At 37.1% G+C, this 17,308-nt stretch overlaps 1 protein-coding gene across 2 annotated transcripts in view; it reads right to left on the bottom strand.

Moving 5' to 3' along the window:
• The window catches only part of TMEM65 (transmembrane protein 65), a 68,376-nt gene that overhangs the window by 21,598 nt on the left and 29,470 nt on the right, over positions 1 to 17,308 (bottom strand). The window lies entirely within an intron of this gene.

Raw genomic sequence — 17,308 nt, 5'->3', positions numbered from 1 at the left:
ATTTCTCTCTCTCTCTCTGTGTGTGTGTACATCACACTTCTTTTTCTACCTTAAAAAAATAATAAAACCATTAAGATTGTACTTCACACATTTTCCAATGATTTTAACTTTAAAAATTCTGGTTCTACTTCTACTATTGGCTTAGAGACCTCCTACAACACCAGTTCTCCTGCATAGGGGAACTATAAACAATATACAAATATATAACAAATAAGTAACTACCTAAATGCACTAGAAAATGACTGAAAACAGGTTGATTCTGGAAAGGAATCAACACTTAGAAAAAGGAATGGAACTAAGTGAGATACCAGCTTACTGCAGCTTTTGGCCTGAGGGCAAACCTCAACCCACAATATATAGGGCAACTAAAACTCAGACAAAAAAATCTTCAGTCTTTCTGGGCTGAAGAAGCAGGGGACAGGGTACAAAATAACCAAAGCCACTGGAAAGTGAAAGGGGAGTCCTGGAAAGGATAGAGTTAGAAAGGACGAGCCCTAAATTCTGTATATACAGTCGGTTCAAATATATGGCTAACCTGTGAACCACACGTTTGAGTAAAAAACAAAACAAAATGCCAACTAAGAATAAAATAATTGAAGATTTGAGTTACACACCAAGAGAGTTTGCAGTATGAGCCTAACCATCAACTGCCTGCTCAAACAAATAAAAACAAAAAACTGATATTTTTTAGAAGAATAAAACACAATCCCGAGTCTCTACAACATAACTGCAGCAGTGACTACTTTATAATCCAAAATTATTTCACAAAGAAACAAGAAAACATGACCAACCCATTTTCAGGAGAAAAAACAACAGAGATTAATTCTGAAGTGACTCAAATGTTACAAGGAGCAGACAAGGACTTTAAAGTAGCAATTAAAATTATATTCAAAAACATAAATGAAAACATAGTCAAATAAAAACTATTAAAAAAGAACCAAACTCAAGTCCTAGAACTAGAAAATAAATATCTGAAATTTTTTAATTAATTGGATGGGCTTAAAAGCAGAATGGAAGTTATAAAACAAAGAGTAAACCTGATGATAGATTAATAAAAACCCAATCTGAAGAAGAGAAAATAAAAGGATTAAGAGATAATGAACCATCACAGTAACTTCTTGCAAGATACATCCACGAAGGCAAAAGAAACAAAAGCAAAAATGAACTATTGGTACTTCATCAAGATAAGAAGCTTCTGCACAGCAAAGGATACAGTCAACAAAACTAAAAGACAACCTACAGAATGGGAGAAGATATTTGCAAATGACGTTTCAGATAAAGGGCTAGTTTCCAAGATCTATAAAGAACTTATTAAACTCAACACCAAAGAAACAAACAATCCAATCATGAAATGGGCAAAAGACAAATGTTGGAGAGGATGTGGAGAAAAGGGAACCCTCTTACACTGTTGGTGGGAATGTGAACTGGTGCAGCCACTCTGGAAAACTGTGTGGAGGTTCCTCAAAGAGTTAAAAATAGACCTGCCCTGGGATCCCTGGGTGGCGCAGCGGTTTGGCGCCTGCCTTTGGCCCAGGGCGCGATCCTGGAGACTCGGGATCGAATCCCACATCGGGCTCCCAGTGCATGGAGCCTGCTTCTCCCTCTGCCTGTGTCTCTGCCTCTCTCTCTCTCTCTCTCTGTGACTATCATAAATAAATAAAAATTAAAAAAAAAAAAATAGACCTGCCCTACGACCCAGCAATTGCACTGTGGGGGATTTACCCCAAAGATACAGATGCAATGAAACGACGGACACCGGCACCCCGATGTTTCTAGCAGCAATGAGCACAATAGCCAAACTGTGGAAGGAGCCTCGGTGTCCATCGAAAGATGAATGGATAAAGAAGATGTGGTTTATGTATACAATGGAATATTACTCAGCCATTAGGAACGACAAATACCCACCATTTGCTTCAACATGGATGGAACTGGAGGGTATTATGCTGAGTGAAATAAATCAATTGGAGAAGGACAAACATTATATGGTCTCATTCATTCTGGGGAATATGAAAAATAATGAAAGGGAATAAAGGGGAAAGGAGAAAAAATAAGTGGGAAATATCAGAAAGGGAGACAGAACATGAGAGACTCCTAACTCTGGGAAACGAACTAGGGGTGGTGGAAGGGGAGGCGGGTGGGGGGTGGGAGTGACTGGGTGGCAGGCACTTGAGGTGGGCTCTGGGTGTTATTCTGTATGTTGACAAATTGAACACCAACAAAAAATAAATTTATTTAAAAAAAGAAATAATGAATCAGTCTCAGAGACCTCTGGCTAAATCAGAAAACCAATACATGTATAACTGGCGTTCCAGAAAGTGAGAAGAAAAAAGGACCAAAAAATATTTGAATAAATAACAGGTAATAATTTCCCAAACGTGGTGGAAGATAAAATTACAAAAGATTCAAGAAAGTTCAGTGAATCCTTAATAGAATAAACATGAAGAAAATCAATGATAAAGAAAAAGGAATCCTGAAAGCAGTCACACACATACACACACACAAGACACATTAAAGGAAAATAATGATTTAAATATACTTCAACAACAACAAAAAAAGCTGTCAGCCCAGTATTCTATATCCAGATATTATATCCTTCAAGAATGAAGGCAAACTAACCTAGATAAACTGAAACTATGAGAATATGTTGTCAGCCAACCTGCAATATAAATGTGAAAGCAAATTCTTTAGACTGAAGGGAAATACCAGTTGGGTCTTCAGGAAAGAACAAAAAGTATGTGAAATGGTAAAGTAATGGGTAAATATTAAAAAAACAAATTTTCCCTAAGTAATTTAATTTAGGTAGACCTGGGAGAGGAGGGGCAAGATGGCGGAGGAGTAGGGTCCCCAAGTCACCTGTCCCCAACAAATTACCTAGATAACCTTCAAATCATCCTGAAAATCTACGAATTCGGCCTGAGATTTAAAGAGAGACCAGCTGAAACGCTACAGTGAGAAGAGTTCGTGCTTCTATCAAGGTAGGAAGACGGGGAAAAAGAAATAAAGACACAAAAGGCCTCCAAGGGGGAGGGGCCCCACAAGGAGCCGGGCTGAGGCCGGGGCGAGTGTCCCCAGGACAGGAGAGCCCCGTCCCGGAGAAGCAGGAGCTGCACCAACCTTCCCCGCGGAAAGGGGCTTGCAGGGAGTTAGAGCAGGACCCAGGAGGGCGGGGATGCCCTCGGGCTCCCTGGGACACTAACAGGCACCTGCCCACCGGGGAGACGCGGAGCTCCCTAAGGGCTGCAGCGCGCACGGGGGGGACCCGGAGCAGCTCGGAGGAGCTCGGGCGGCGGCTCCGCGGAGGGGGCTGCACGGCTCCGGGAGCAACTCGGCGGTGGCGGTGGCGGCGGCTCGGGCAGAGGAAGAGGCTCCATGCGGAGGGGGCTGCACGCTACGGAAGCAGCTCGGAGGGGCTCGGACGGCGGCTCCGCAGAGGGGGCTGCGCGGCCGGGAGCACGAATCCAACAGCGCAGGCCCCGGAGCACAGGGCACCGGACACAGCCCAGGATCCGGCCTCCCCCAGGGACAGGCAGAGACCGGGAGGGCCCAGGACAGCAAGGACACTCCTGCCCGGAGCTGAGCAGATCAGCAGCCCCGCCCCGGAGCCTCCAGGCCCTGCAGACGGAGAGCTCTGTAGTTACTGTGGGAGCTGAATCCAGGTTTCCAGAGCTGCCATAGCTACTGTGGCTGTTCCTCCTGGGGCCTCACGGGGTAAACAACCCCCACTGAGCCCTGCACCAGGCAGGGGGCAGAGCAGCTCCCCCAAGTGCTAACACCGGAAAATCAGCACAGCAGGCCCCTCCCCCAGAAGACCAGCTAGACGGACCAGTTCCAGGGGAAGTCAAGGGACTTAAAAGTATACAGAATAGAAGATACTCCCACGTGTTTTTTGTTTTTGTTTTTTTCTTTTTGATTTCTGATTGCTTCCCCCACCCCTTTTTTTTCACCTTTCTTTCTTTTTCTTTCTCTTTTTCTTCTCTTTTTTCCTTTTTCTCTTCTTTTTCTTTTTTCTTTTTTTCCTCTTTTCTTTCCTTCTCTCTCTCTCTTTTTCTCCTTTTCCCAATACAACTTGTTTTTGGCCACTCTGCACTGAGCAAAATGACTAGAAAGAAAACCTCACCTCAAAAGAAAGAATCAGAAACAGTCCTCTCTCCCACAGAGTTACAAAATCTGGATTACAATTCAATGTCAGAAAGCCAATTCAGAAGCACTATTATACAGCTACTGGTGGCTCTAGAAAAAAGCATAAAGGACTCAAGAGACTTCATGACTGCAGAATTTAGATCCAATCAGGCAGAAATTAAAAATCAATTGAATGAGATGCAATCCAAACTAGAAGTCCTAACAATGAGGGTTAACGAGGTGGAAGAACAAGTGAGTGACATAGAAGGCAAGTTGATGGAAAAGAGGGAAACTGAGGAAAAAAGAGACAGGCAATTAAAAGATCATGAAGACAGATTAAGGGAAATTAACGACAGCCTGAGGAAGAAAAACCTACCTTTAATTGGGGTTCCCGAGGGCGCCGAAAGGGACAGAGGGCCAGAATATGTATTTGAACAAATCCTAGCTGAAAACTTTCCGAATCTGGGAAGGGAAACAGGCATTCAGACCCAGGAAATAGAGAGATCACCCCCTAAAATCAATAAAAACCGTTCAACACCTTGACATTTAACAGTGAAGCTTGCAAATTCCAAAGATAAAGAGAAGATCCTTAAAGCAGCAAGAGACAAGAAATCCCTGACTTTTATGGGGAGGAGTATTAGGGTAACAGCAGACCTCTCCACAGAGACCTGGCAGGCCAGAAAGGGCTGGCAGGATATATTCAGGGTCCTAAATGAGAAGAACATGCAACCAAGAATACTTTATCCAGCAAGGCTCTCATTCAGAATGGAAGGAGAGATAAAGAGCTTCCAAGACAGGCAGGAACTGAAAGAATATGTGACCTGAAAACCAGCTCTGCAAGAGATTTTAAGGGGGACTCTCAAAATTCCCCTTTAAGAAGTTCAGTGGAACAATCCACAAAAACAAGGACTGAATAGATATCATGATGACACTAAACTCATATCTGTCAATAGTAACTCTGAACGTGAACGGGCTTAATGACCCCATCAAAAGGCGCAGGGTTTCAGACTGGATAAAAAAGCAGGACCCATCTATTTGCTGTCTACAAGAGACTCATTTTAGACAGAAGGACACCTACAACCTGAAAATAAAAGGTTGGAGAACCATTTACCATTCAAATGGTCCTCAAAAGAAAGCAGGGGTAGCCATCCTTATATCAGATAAACTAAAACTTACCCCGAAGACTACAGTGAGAGATGAAGAGGGACACTATATCATACTTAAAGGATCTATCCAACAAGAGGACTTAACAATCCTCAATATATATGCCCCGAATGTGGGAGCTGCCAAATATTTAAACCAATTAATAACCAAAGTGAAGAAATACTTAAATAATAATACACTTATACTTGGTGACTTCAATCTAGCTCTTTCTACCCTCGATAGGTCTTCTAAGCACAACATCTCCAAAGAAACGAGAGCTTTAAATGATACACTGGACCAGATGGATTTCACAGATATCTACAGAACTTTACATCCAAACTCAACTGAATACACATTCTTCTCAAGTGCACATGGAACTTTCTCCAGAATAGACCACATACTGGGTCACAAATCGGGTCTGAACCGATACCAAAAGATTGGGATCGTCCCCTGCATATTCTCAGACCATAATGCCTTGAAATTAGAACTAAATCACAACAAGAAATTTGTTTGGAAGGACCTCAAACAGGTGGAGGTTAAGGACCATCCTGCTAAAAGATAAAAGGGTCAACCAGGAAATTAAGGAAGAATTAAAAAGATTCATGGAAACTAATGAGAATGAAGATACAACCGTTCAAAATCTTTGGGATGCAGCAAAAGCAGTCCTGAGGGGGAAATACATCACAATACAAGCATCCATTCAAAAACTGGAAAGAACTCAAATACAAAAGCTAACCTTACACATAAAGGAGCTAGTAAAAAAACAGCAAATGGACCCTACGCCCAGCAGAAGAAGAGAGTTAATTAAAATTCAAGCAGAACTCAACGAAATCGAGACCAGAAGAACTGTGGAACAGATCAACAGAACCAGGAGTTGGTTCTTTGAAAGAATTAATAAGATAGATAAACCATTAGCCAACCTTATTAAAAAGAAGAGAGAGAAGACTCAAATTAATAAAATCATGAATGAGAAAGGAGAGATCACTACCAACACCAAGGAAATACAAACGATTTTAAAAACATATTATGAACAGCTCTATGCCAATAAATAAGGCAATCTAGAAGAAATGGACGCATTCCTGGAAAGCCACAAACTACCAAAACTGGAACAGGAAGAAATAGAAAACCTGAACAGGCCAATAACCAGGGAGGAAATTGAAGCAGTCATCAAAAACCTCCCAAGACACAAGAGTCCAGGGCCAGATGGCTTCCCAGGGGAATTCTATCAAACGTTTAAAGAAGAAATCATACCTATTCTACTAAAGCTGTTTGGAAAGATAGAAAGAGATGGAGTACTTCCAAATTCGTTCTATGAGGCCAGCATCACCTTAATTCCAAAACCAGACAAGACCCCACCAAAAAAGAGAATTACAGACCAATATCCCTGATGAACATGGATGCAAAAATTCTCAACAAGATACTAGCCAATAGGATCCAACAACACATTAAGAAAATTATTCACCATGACCAAGTAGGATTTATCCCCGGGACACAAGGCTGGTTCAACACTCGTAAAACCATCAATGTGATTCATCATATCAGCAAGAGAAAAACCAAGAACCATATGATCCTCTCATTAGATGCAGAGAAAGCATTTGACAAAATACAGCATCCATTCCTGATCAAAACTCTTCAGAGTGTAGGGATAGAGGGAACTTTCCTCAACATCTTAAAAGCCATCTACGAAAAGCCCACAGCAAATATCATTCTCATTGGGGAAGCACTGGGAGCCTTTCCCCTAAGATCAGGAACAAGACAGGGATGTCCACTCTCACCACTGCTATTCAACATAGTATTGGAAATCCTAGCCTCAGCAATCAGACAACAAAAAGACATTAAAGGCATTCAAATTGGCAAAGAAGAAGTCAAACTCTCCCTCTTCGCCGATGACATGATACTCTACATAGAAAACCCAAAAGCCTCCACCCCAAGATTGCTAGAACTCATACAGCAATTTGGTAGCGTTGGCAGGATACAAAATCAATGCCCAGAAATCAATGGCATTTCTATACACTAACAATGAGACTGAAGAAAGAGAAATTAAGGAGTCAATCCCATTTACAATTGCACCCAAAAACATAAGATACCTAGGAATAAACCTAACCAAAGAGGTAAAGGATCTATACCCTAAAAACTATAGAACACTTCTGAAAGAAATTGAGGAAGACACAAAGAGATGGAAAAATATTCCATGCTCATGGATTGGCAGAATTAATATTGTGAAAATGTCAATGTTACACAGGGCAAATTACACGTTTAATGCAATCCCTATCAAAATACCATGGACTTTCTTCAGAGAGTTAGAACAAATTATTTTAAGATCTGTGTAGAATCAGAAAAGACCCCGAATAGCCAGGGGAATTTTAAAAAAGAAAACTATAGCTGGGGGCCTCACAATGCCAGATTTCAGGTTGTACACAAAGCTGTGGTCATCAAGACAGTGTGGTACTGGCACAAAAACAGACACATAGATCAATGGAACAGAATAGAGAACCCAGAAGTGGACCCTGAAATGTATGGTCATCTAATATTCGATAAAGGAGGAAAGACTATCCATTGGAAGAAAGACAGTCTCTTCAATAAATGGTGCTGGGAAAATTGGACATCCACATGCAGAAGAATGAAACTAGACCACTCTCTTTCACCACACACAAAGATAAACTCAAAATGGATGAAAGATCTAAATGTGAGACAAGATTCCATCAAAATCCTAGAGGAGAACACAGGCAACACCCTTTTTGAACTTGGTCACAGTAACTTCTTGCAAGATACATCCACGAAGGTAAAAGAAACAAAAGCAAAAATGAACTATTGGGACTTCATCAAGATAAGAAGCTTCTGCACAGCAAAGGATACAGTCAACAAAACTAAAAGACAACCTACAGAATGGGAGAAGATATTTGCAAATGACATATCAGATAAAGGGCTAGTTTCTAAAATCTATAAAGAACTTCTTAAACTCAACACCAAAGAAACAAACAAGCCAATCATGAAATGGGCAAAAGACATGAAGAGAAATCTCACAGAGGAAGACATAGACATGGCCAACATGCACATGAGAAAATGCTCTGCATCACTTGCCATCAGGGAAATACAAATCAAATCCACAATGAGATACCACCTCACACCAGTGAGAATGGGGAAAAGTTTTAACAAGGCAGGAAACAACAAATGTTGGAGAGGATGTGGAGAAAAGGGAACCCTCTTACACTGTTGGTGGGAATGTGAACTGGTGCAGCCACTCTGGAAAACTGTGTGGAGGTTCCTCAAAGAGTTAAAAATAGACCTGCCCTATGACCCAGCAATTGCACTGTTGGGGATTTACCCCAAAGATTCAGATGCAATGAAACGCCGGGACACCTGCACCCCGATGTTTCTAGCAGCAGTGTCCACAACAGCCAAACTGTGGAAGGAGCCTCAGGGTCCATCAAAAGATGAATGGATAAAGAAGATGTGGTTTATGTATACAATGGAATATTAATCAGCCATTAGAAACGACAAATACGCACCATTTGCTTCAACGTGGATGGAAATGGAGGGTATTATGCTGAGTGAAATAAGTCAATCGGAGAAGGACAAACAGTGTATGTTCTCATTCATTTGGGGAATATAAATAATAGTGAAAGGGAATATAAGGGAAGGGAGAAGAAATGTGTGGGAAATATCAGAAAGGGAGACAGAACATAAAGACTCCTAACTCTGGGAAATGAACTAGGGGTGGTGGAAGGGGAGGAGGGTGGGGGGTGGGGGTGAATGGGTGACGGGCACTGAGGGGGACACTTGACGGGATGAGCATTGGGTGTTATTCTGTATGTTGGTAAATTCAACACCAATAAAAAATTAATTTATTAAAAAAATAAAAAAATAATAAATAAATAAATAAAAAGTTGAATAAAAAAAAATTTAGGTAGACCTGACTGTCTAAAAGAAAAAAGTATAGCTCTGACTTATGGAGTATACAACATATGTAGATGTAATACACATAACATCGAAACATAAAGAATGGAAGAAGTTACAAATGGACCAATTTGGTAATTCGGTTGTAATATTTCTCCAATGTCTATAATGTGATACAGTATTAGCTCTAAGTAGTCTATGAAGAAGAATGCATATTTGTAATCCATTAAGCAATCACACGTATGGACAAAATGCAATGAGACAGTTAAAAAGCTAATAAATAATTTGAAGGGAATTTTTTTTAAATATTAAATTAAGTCAAAACAATGCAGCAAATAAGAAGAGAGGGACAACGAGCAAATAGTAAAATAGCAAACCTATATCCTACCACATCAGTAATTACATTAAATATTAAATAAAAGGCAGAGATTGTCAAAATAGAAAAAAAAGGAAGACCCAACTATTAGATATCCATAAGAATTACACTTTATTAGGTTGAAAGTAAACAAATAGTAAAAGATATATTATGCAAACACTAGCTTATAAAGGGTGGAATGGCTATATTAATATCATATAAAGTATATGATCATAATTAGGGACATTTACAAATGATAAAGGAGTTAATTAATCAAAAGACATAATAACAATTTGATTATGCCTAATAACACATCTTCAAAATGCTTGCTGCAAAATCTGGCAGAATTAAAGGGCAAAATAAAAAATTCTACAATCATACTTAGAGCTATAAAAGCCTCTTTCTCAGCAGCTGACAGAAAACTAGGCAAAAATATCAGTAAAATATAGATTATTTGAACACTACTATAATCCTAATCCAATTAATATCTAAACTACACCCAACAACTATAGAATACATATTCTTTTCAAGTGGATATGGTACATTCATCGAGATAGATCATAAGCTGATCCACAAAACATGTTAATACATTTATTATTAAAATCATAAAAAATAGCGATGCCTGGGTGGCTCAGTGGTTGAGTGTATGCCTCTAGCTTAGGGCATGGTCCTGGGGTCCTGGGATCTAGTCCTGCATGGGGCCTCCCACAGGGAGCCTGCTTCTCCTTCTGCCTACGTCTCTGCCTCTCTCTGTGTCTCTCATAAACAAATAAATAAAATCTAAAATCTTTTTAAAAAATCATAAAGAATATGTTCTCTGACCAAAATGAAATCAATAACAATAAAATAGCTAGAAAAAAATCTGAAAATTAAATAACATCTTCTAAATACATGAGCCAAAGAATAAATCAAAAGGGAAATTAGAAAATACTTCAAACTGAAAATGAGAGAAAATATAATGTATCAACATTTATGGGATGCATCTAAATGAATGCTTGAAGGGAAGCTTATAGTTTGAAATACATTAAAAAGAAGATCTAAGATAAATGGTCTATGGTTCTATCTTAAGAAGCTATGAAAAAAAGAACAAGAGCAAGTTAAATCAAGAGTAAGTAAATAAAAGAAGGAAATAACAGAAGAGCTGAAATTAATAAATAGAAAACAATAAAAAACAAAGGCAAAAGTTAGTTCTTTGTAAAGATCAACAAAATTAATAAACCTCTAGGTACACTGATCAAGAAAGAGAAAAAACACAAATTACTAGTATCAGGAATGAAAGAGGGGGCATCACTACAGATCCTACAGAAATTAAAAAGAGTGTATTATGAATAACTTTAGGCCAACAAATTCAACAACTTTGATGAAATGGACAAATTGTTTGAAAAAACACAATTTACCAAACTGACATAAAATAAAAGAAAAATCTGAATAGCTCTATTAATAAAATTGAATTTGTCATCAAACACTTTTGTGTTATATAAACACACAAAAATCCTCCAGGCCCAGATGGTTTCATTGCTGAATTTTATCAAATGATTAAAGAAAACAAAAAACACCAACCTTACACAAATTCACAACCTTTCAAAAAACAGAAGATAAGGAAATGCTTCCCAAGTTGTTTTATGAGGCCAGAATAATCCTAAAACTAAAATCTAACCAAGAAAGTACAAAAGAAAAAGAAAAAAACTGCATACCAATATCCTTCATGAACACAGACACAAAAACCATTAATTGAAATAACTGGCTTTCCTAAAGTATAAGTGTTTATCCATAATAGTGGCAAAAAACAACTAACATTCAGACTTCCTTACATTTTTCCCTTTCTTAGATTATTCGTCATTGAGGGAAAAGTTGCTCTTAGTACAGATCCGTGTTTAGAAATACACATATTAGGGGGCATCTGGGTGGCTCAGTTAAGCATTTGACTCTTTATTTCAGCTTAAGTCATGACATCAGGGTCATGAAATTAAGCCCCATTTGGGGGCTTGAGATTATCTCTCTCCTCCCTCTGCTCCTCCCCTCCCTTGAAAAGAAAGAAAGAAAGAAAGAAAGAAAGAAAGAAAGAAAGAAAGAAAGAAAGAAAGAAAGAAAAGAAAAGAAAGAAAAAGAAAAGAAAGAAAAGAAAAGAAGAAAGGAAAGGAAAGGAAAGGAAAGGAAAGGAAAGGAAAGGAAAGGAGAAGAGAAGAGAAGAGAAGAGAAGAGAAGAGAAGAGAAAGAAAAGAAAAGAAAATTAAAAAAAAAAAACACACAGATTAGGAAAATCACCAGCAAGCATTTCTGAGATAATATTTATGCATAGGACTTTTCATTTCACAATTAAAAGTCCGTCAGAGGAAGGGTAAATAAAAGAAAACAGTTGTAAACTGGTAATTTAGACTATCAAATCAAAATGAAAATTATTTGAAATGGGACTAACTCTTCCTCCAATCCATCCTTGAGAATTTAAATACATTCAATGATTACAATACATAAATCTTTTTCTAATACAAAAATATCCTAAATATTCATTATAAATCTTGAAAATATAAGAAAAACACCTTGTATGTTTAAACATAGAATTTTTCAACACTTTCAACATTTTGTTTTGTCTGCTTCAGTAACCCAGGAAGATTCTAGAAAACAATTTAAAACATATAAAGCGGGGACACCTGGGTGGCTCAGCAGTTGAGCACCTGCCTTCGGCTCAGGGCGTGATCCTGGAGTCCCGGAATTGAGTCCCAAATCCGGCTCCCTGCATGGAGCCTGTTTCTCCTTCTGCCTATGTCTCTGCCTCTGTGTGTGTGTGTCTCTCATGAATAAATAAATAAAATCTTTAAAAAATAAATAAATATGGCAGCCCGGGTGGCTCGATGGTTTAGCGCTGCCTTCAACCCAGGGCAGGAGACCCGGGATCGAGTCCCATGTCGGGCTCCCTACATGAAGCCTGCTTCTCCCTCTACCTGTGTCTCTGCTTCTCTCTCTCTCTCATGAATAAATAAATTAAAATTTTAAAAATAATAAATAAAACATCAAAAGCGGTTTTTTTTTAAATGAAACTAGCTTTTTAGACTGTACAAAGCAGTTAGTTTTCTAATTAACTGAAGCAATCAAAGACCTGTTGTAGATTGTAAATAATATTAAAATTTTTTTTAAATGAATATTTCTTTGATGAATTAGAATATTAAAATGTACCACAATCATCATTTTAATGCTCAAATATTACCTATTTGGGAAATACAAAAATGAGGGCACTGTCACATTAAAAAAGTCAGAATAGTCGAAAGAAAACAGAAATTAAGGGTTTTTTTTCCTATTTCAGGAATAAACAAATATTTAATATGGCTGTTTTTTATAATTTGCTACATAAATAGAAGTATAAATATTTAAGATATATTCAGTGTATTCACTTAGAGAAATGTTAGAATAGGAAGAGAACAGTATAGGGAGAAATGAGAGATTTCAAATGCAGAGATTTTTTTTTTTTTTTTAAAGAGAGAGAGATTATTTTAAAGGGAGCTTCAGAGAAGGACACATAAGACAGACACTCCCTAGATCTGGGCAAATGAGTTGCTGAGACATGGCTTTTTCAATCCCTTTACTGTGATTCTTTGTTGATCAACCATCTAGTGGTCTAAACTTGATATTTTTAGATCAGACTCTATTGTGCACACAGATACTCCTAATACACAGCACAATGCTAAGCACTATGGGAAAAACAGATGAATAGAAAGCATCTCAGCTGTGCCAGAGGTTTACAGATTTTGCTGTAGGACACAGGTCTAAAAGTTTCTGTATCCTGCCTAGGCCACGTTTTCAATTTGTTACAAAATAAATTCCTGACCAATCATTTATCATTGTCTTTTTTTTTTTTTTTAACCTAAAATTGCATCTAGTAGATAAAATTGGCTAACTGTAGGCTCTAATAAACTAATTCCCACTTTTTTTTTCTTGCTTTCTCCTATATTGGAAGGTAACCAGTAATTTTTTATTAGTAAGATTCACATGAAGCTTTCCCCTAGGACCTATATTTGGGACAGTAATCCTATAATGAAGCCTATATTACTGCAGTGATATGACCTCTAACCATAAAGGTGCAACTATTCCTATTTTATCTTTTTTAAATGTTTTATTTATTTATTTATTTATTTATTTATTTATTTATTTATTTATGTGAGAGAGAGAGAGTGCACAAGTGGGGGGGGGGGGGGGCGGGAAGAGCAGAGGGAGAAGCGGACTCTCCACTGAGCAGCGAACCTGACATGGGGCTCCATCCCAGGACACTGGGATCATGACCTGAGCCAAAGGCAGATATTTACATAATTCACACACAAATATTTATTCATTCACATTTACATATATTAAAAAGATAAGGATATTGAGTTGGGTTTTTTAACGGAAGAATTTTTAAGCAAAATTAGAAAATAACAAAATACTAAATTCCTTTGACTTCTCTAAAGGAAGAAGTTAGTTACACTCTTCAACTATGAAGAGCATTTATGTTTGTTGTGGAAAGTCCATGAGATTCATAAAAAGAAAAATTAAACTAAACTGACTTATCAGAAATTAACATTTTGATGTATTATCCTTCCATCTTTTTTCTGTAGAGATGTAAACATAAAATTGTAGTCTGCCATTTTCACAAGGCATTATATCGTGAACATTTTCATCTTCAAATGTTTTAAGGTAATGATTTTATTGGTGGCATTTTTTTCATCATATGATTCCAATAGTTTAACTAACCCCCTATTATTCCTTATTATTTATTCTTTTCATATTTGCAAATAACACTAACATAAACTTGTGCCTAAATCTTTTTATGTTCCTCTGAAAGTTACTTAGGGTAGATTCCTAAAAGGCAATACTAGGTTAGAAGGAAGGAAGGAAGTTAAAAGATTTTTTAAATTTTGCAAAATTTCTCTCAGAGTATGCCAAATTATTCCCACCTTGCTGCATTTTTATTTTTTCAATGTTACACTCTACTAAAAATATTTTCATGTTTTCAGAATGTAAGTTGTCATTAAAATAAATCCTTGAAATTTCTAAGTCCTAATCAATTGTCAAATTATTTTAATTGGTAAAATATTCTAATAAAACAATTACGTAGGATAGGTCTGAGAAGTTTATTATATGATTTAACAAGTATATTTCCCCTTAATTATATTTCCCTTTAAAACATAACTCTTTTATAAAAAAAACTTTCAGGGTACCCTGGGTGGCTCAGCGGTTTAGCGCCGCCTTCAACCCAGGGCGTGATCCTGGAGACCCCGTATCAAGTCCCACGGCAGGCTGCCTGCATGGAGCCTGCTTCTCCCTCTGCCTGTGTCCCTGCTGCTCTCTCGCGCTCTGTGTCTCTCATTAATAAATAAATTTTTTAAAAAATTTAAAAAATTAAAAACTTTCAGTTTAATATTAGTATTTCCAGGATACTTTTTAGGATAAGGTGTGCTGGTGTATTTATTATTTATTTAAAATACTTATTTATTTTAGAGAGAGAGAGAGAAAGAGTGCAGGGGTAGGGGTAGAGGGAGAGGGAGAGAGACTCCTCAAGCAGATCTCCCGCTGAGTGTGAAAAGCCCAACACAGGGCTTGATTCCCGGATCATGAGACCACGCACTGAGCAGAAACCAAGAGTTGGCCACCTGACAAAGCCACCCAGGTGCCCCACATTTCTTTTTTAAATAAGTTACTCTGCTTAGAGATACATCTTAAATTGAAATCAAAATACTTTGGTAGAAGAAATATAAGTAGAACACCTTAATTTCTACATTTTGGTCTCTATTATAAAATTATAAAACGTTTATAATGGTGATGCTGGGAAACAAAACTAGGCCCCTGGAATACAGAATGAGTGCCATTATATTATTTAATAGAAACCATAATTTGTCATTTATAAATATTCTATCCATTAAACTTAACCATAGATTACAAAGTATAAGTCCAAACTTGAAAAAAAAATCTGAAAAATAAAAAGAAGAGTTTTGTTTTCTATTATGCTTTCAAGGCAATGATAATTCTTTTTTTTTTTTTTTAAGATTTTACTTATTTATTCATAGGGACACAGAGAGAGAGAGAGAGAGAGAGGCAGAGACACAGTCAGAGGGAGAAGCAGGCTCCATGCAGGGAGCCTGATGTGGGACTCGATCCTGGGTCTTCAGGATCACACCCCAGGCTGCAGGTGGCACTAAACTGCTGCGCCACGGGTGCTGCCCGGCAATGATAATTCTAAATGTGGTAACTTATTTTAGTCTGTTACATGGACATAAACATCAATATAAGATCACAAATCAAGGGAGCAATTTATTTTTTTTTCCAAGGGAGCAATTTAAAATCACTTATATGTACTTAATAAGAAAAGTACCAACGCAACTGCATTCTGAGATGACATAAAAGTAACAGTTTAATGCACACATTATTCCTTTAATTACAAATAACTCAATACTATAAGTGTCCAATAATCCAGTATCTGATCTTTTGACTACCTACTATTTGTTCCAGGCCCCACTCCAGCATTTTCTCCAAAGAAGTATAGAAAATAGACTTGGCAACACAAATCACACTTTGGCCTAATAAAAGATTTATGAAAAGAACAGAGATGAAACTACTGTTTCATCTAACTTTAACTAACTTTAAGCAACAATTTGGAGACTCGGGTTTCAGTTATCCAATCTATGAACATTATGAATAACTGATGGACTTTTAATAAAATCAAAAGTTCCGAAGGGTAAGGTGAAATTTACAATAAATATATAACACATTAAAGAATACAAACAATGCAAACCATGCCATATGCAAAATAATTTAAACAAATTCTATTAAATGATCAAACGTGCAGCAAACAAGAAAAAGTTTTAAAAAGGTTTTTAAAAAAAAAAAAAAAAAAAGTTACAAAGCAAAAGAAAAAAAGCTGCCAAGCAATATTTTTAAAAGAAACAAATTAACATGACTAAGTAATACACTTATAAAAACTGATACTCAAATTTGAGAAGTGAAAACACTCTAGAAATATCAAGGAACTTAATTTTTTAATCCAGTAAATTTCTTTTTTTTTTTTTTGCAGTAACCCAGTAAATTTCAATTAAAAAGTCTTTTAGAATAAAAACTGTAATTGTAAAAATCCTTTTTAGTAATTTCCAGGCTTGCATGTCTTACCTAAGCTCCCCCCCACACACACATAAAAAAGCACTTGAGTGTGATTTTGTAATTTTATTTAACATTTAAAAGTATACTGCAAAACGCACATTATGTAGAAAAGAAATTTCTAAGTGGATCATATAATACTATTACCTCATTAACTTCTGGGGAACATAACATGGGACCTAGGGCTTCAATGCAAACTAGATTAATATCTAGCTTACTTCAGTGCAACATTCCTGGGTTGAGGCCAGCCAGTCACATAACAGCTGAGTACAGAAGCTGGCCAGCAGTAATGATGAGGTAGGTAATAGTGCCTAATTAATCATCAGATTTACTAACCTAACTAATGTGTTTACTTGTGAATTATTTAACTCTGGCTTAAAAAACAGTAAATACTAGAAGTATAATAATTTATTTCTCTTTTATCTGTCATTTCCTAGAGCTTTTAAAATGTTCAACATACTATTGATTTGTGGTTGCTTTTACATGTCTAACTTGTGTACTATATTCTTTCCTTTTCTTCATGTCAAAGGAAGACAGAAAAAGGAAATAATTACTATATATAATGATATACCTTTTTAAAAAAGAGTAAGATTAAAACCGTACAATTTTTTTAAAAGATTTTATTCATTTATGTATTTGACAGAGAGACAGCAAGAGCAGGAGTACAAGCAGAGGGGG

This window comes from Vulpes vulpes, chromosome 13 (genome assembly GCF_048418805.1).
Source record: "Vulpes vulpes isolate BD-2025 chromosome 13, VulVul3, whole genome shotgun sequence".
NCBI classification, from domain to species: Eukaryota; Metazoa; Chordata; class Mammalia; order Carnivora; family Canidae; genus Vulpes; species Vulpes vulpes.
This window is presented reverse-complemented; position numbering and strand designations above follow the sequence as displayed.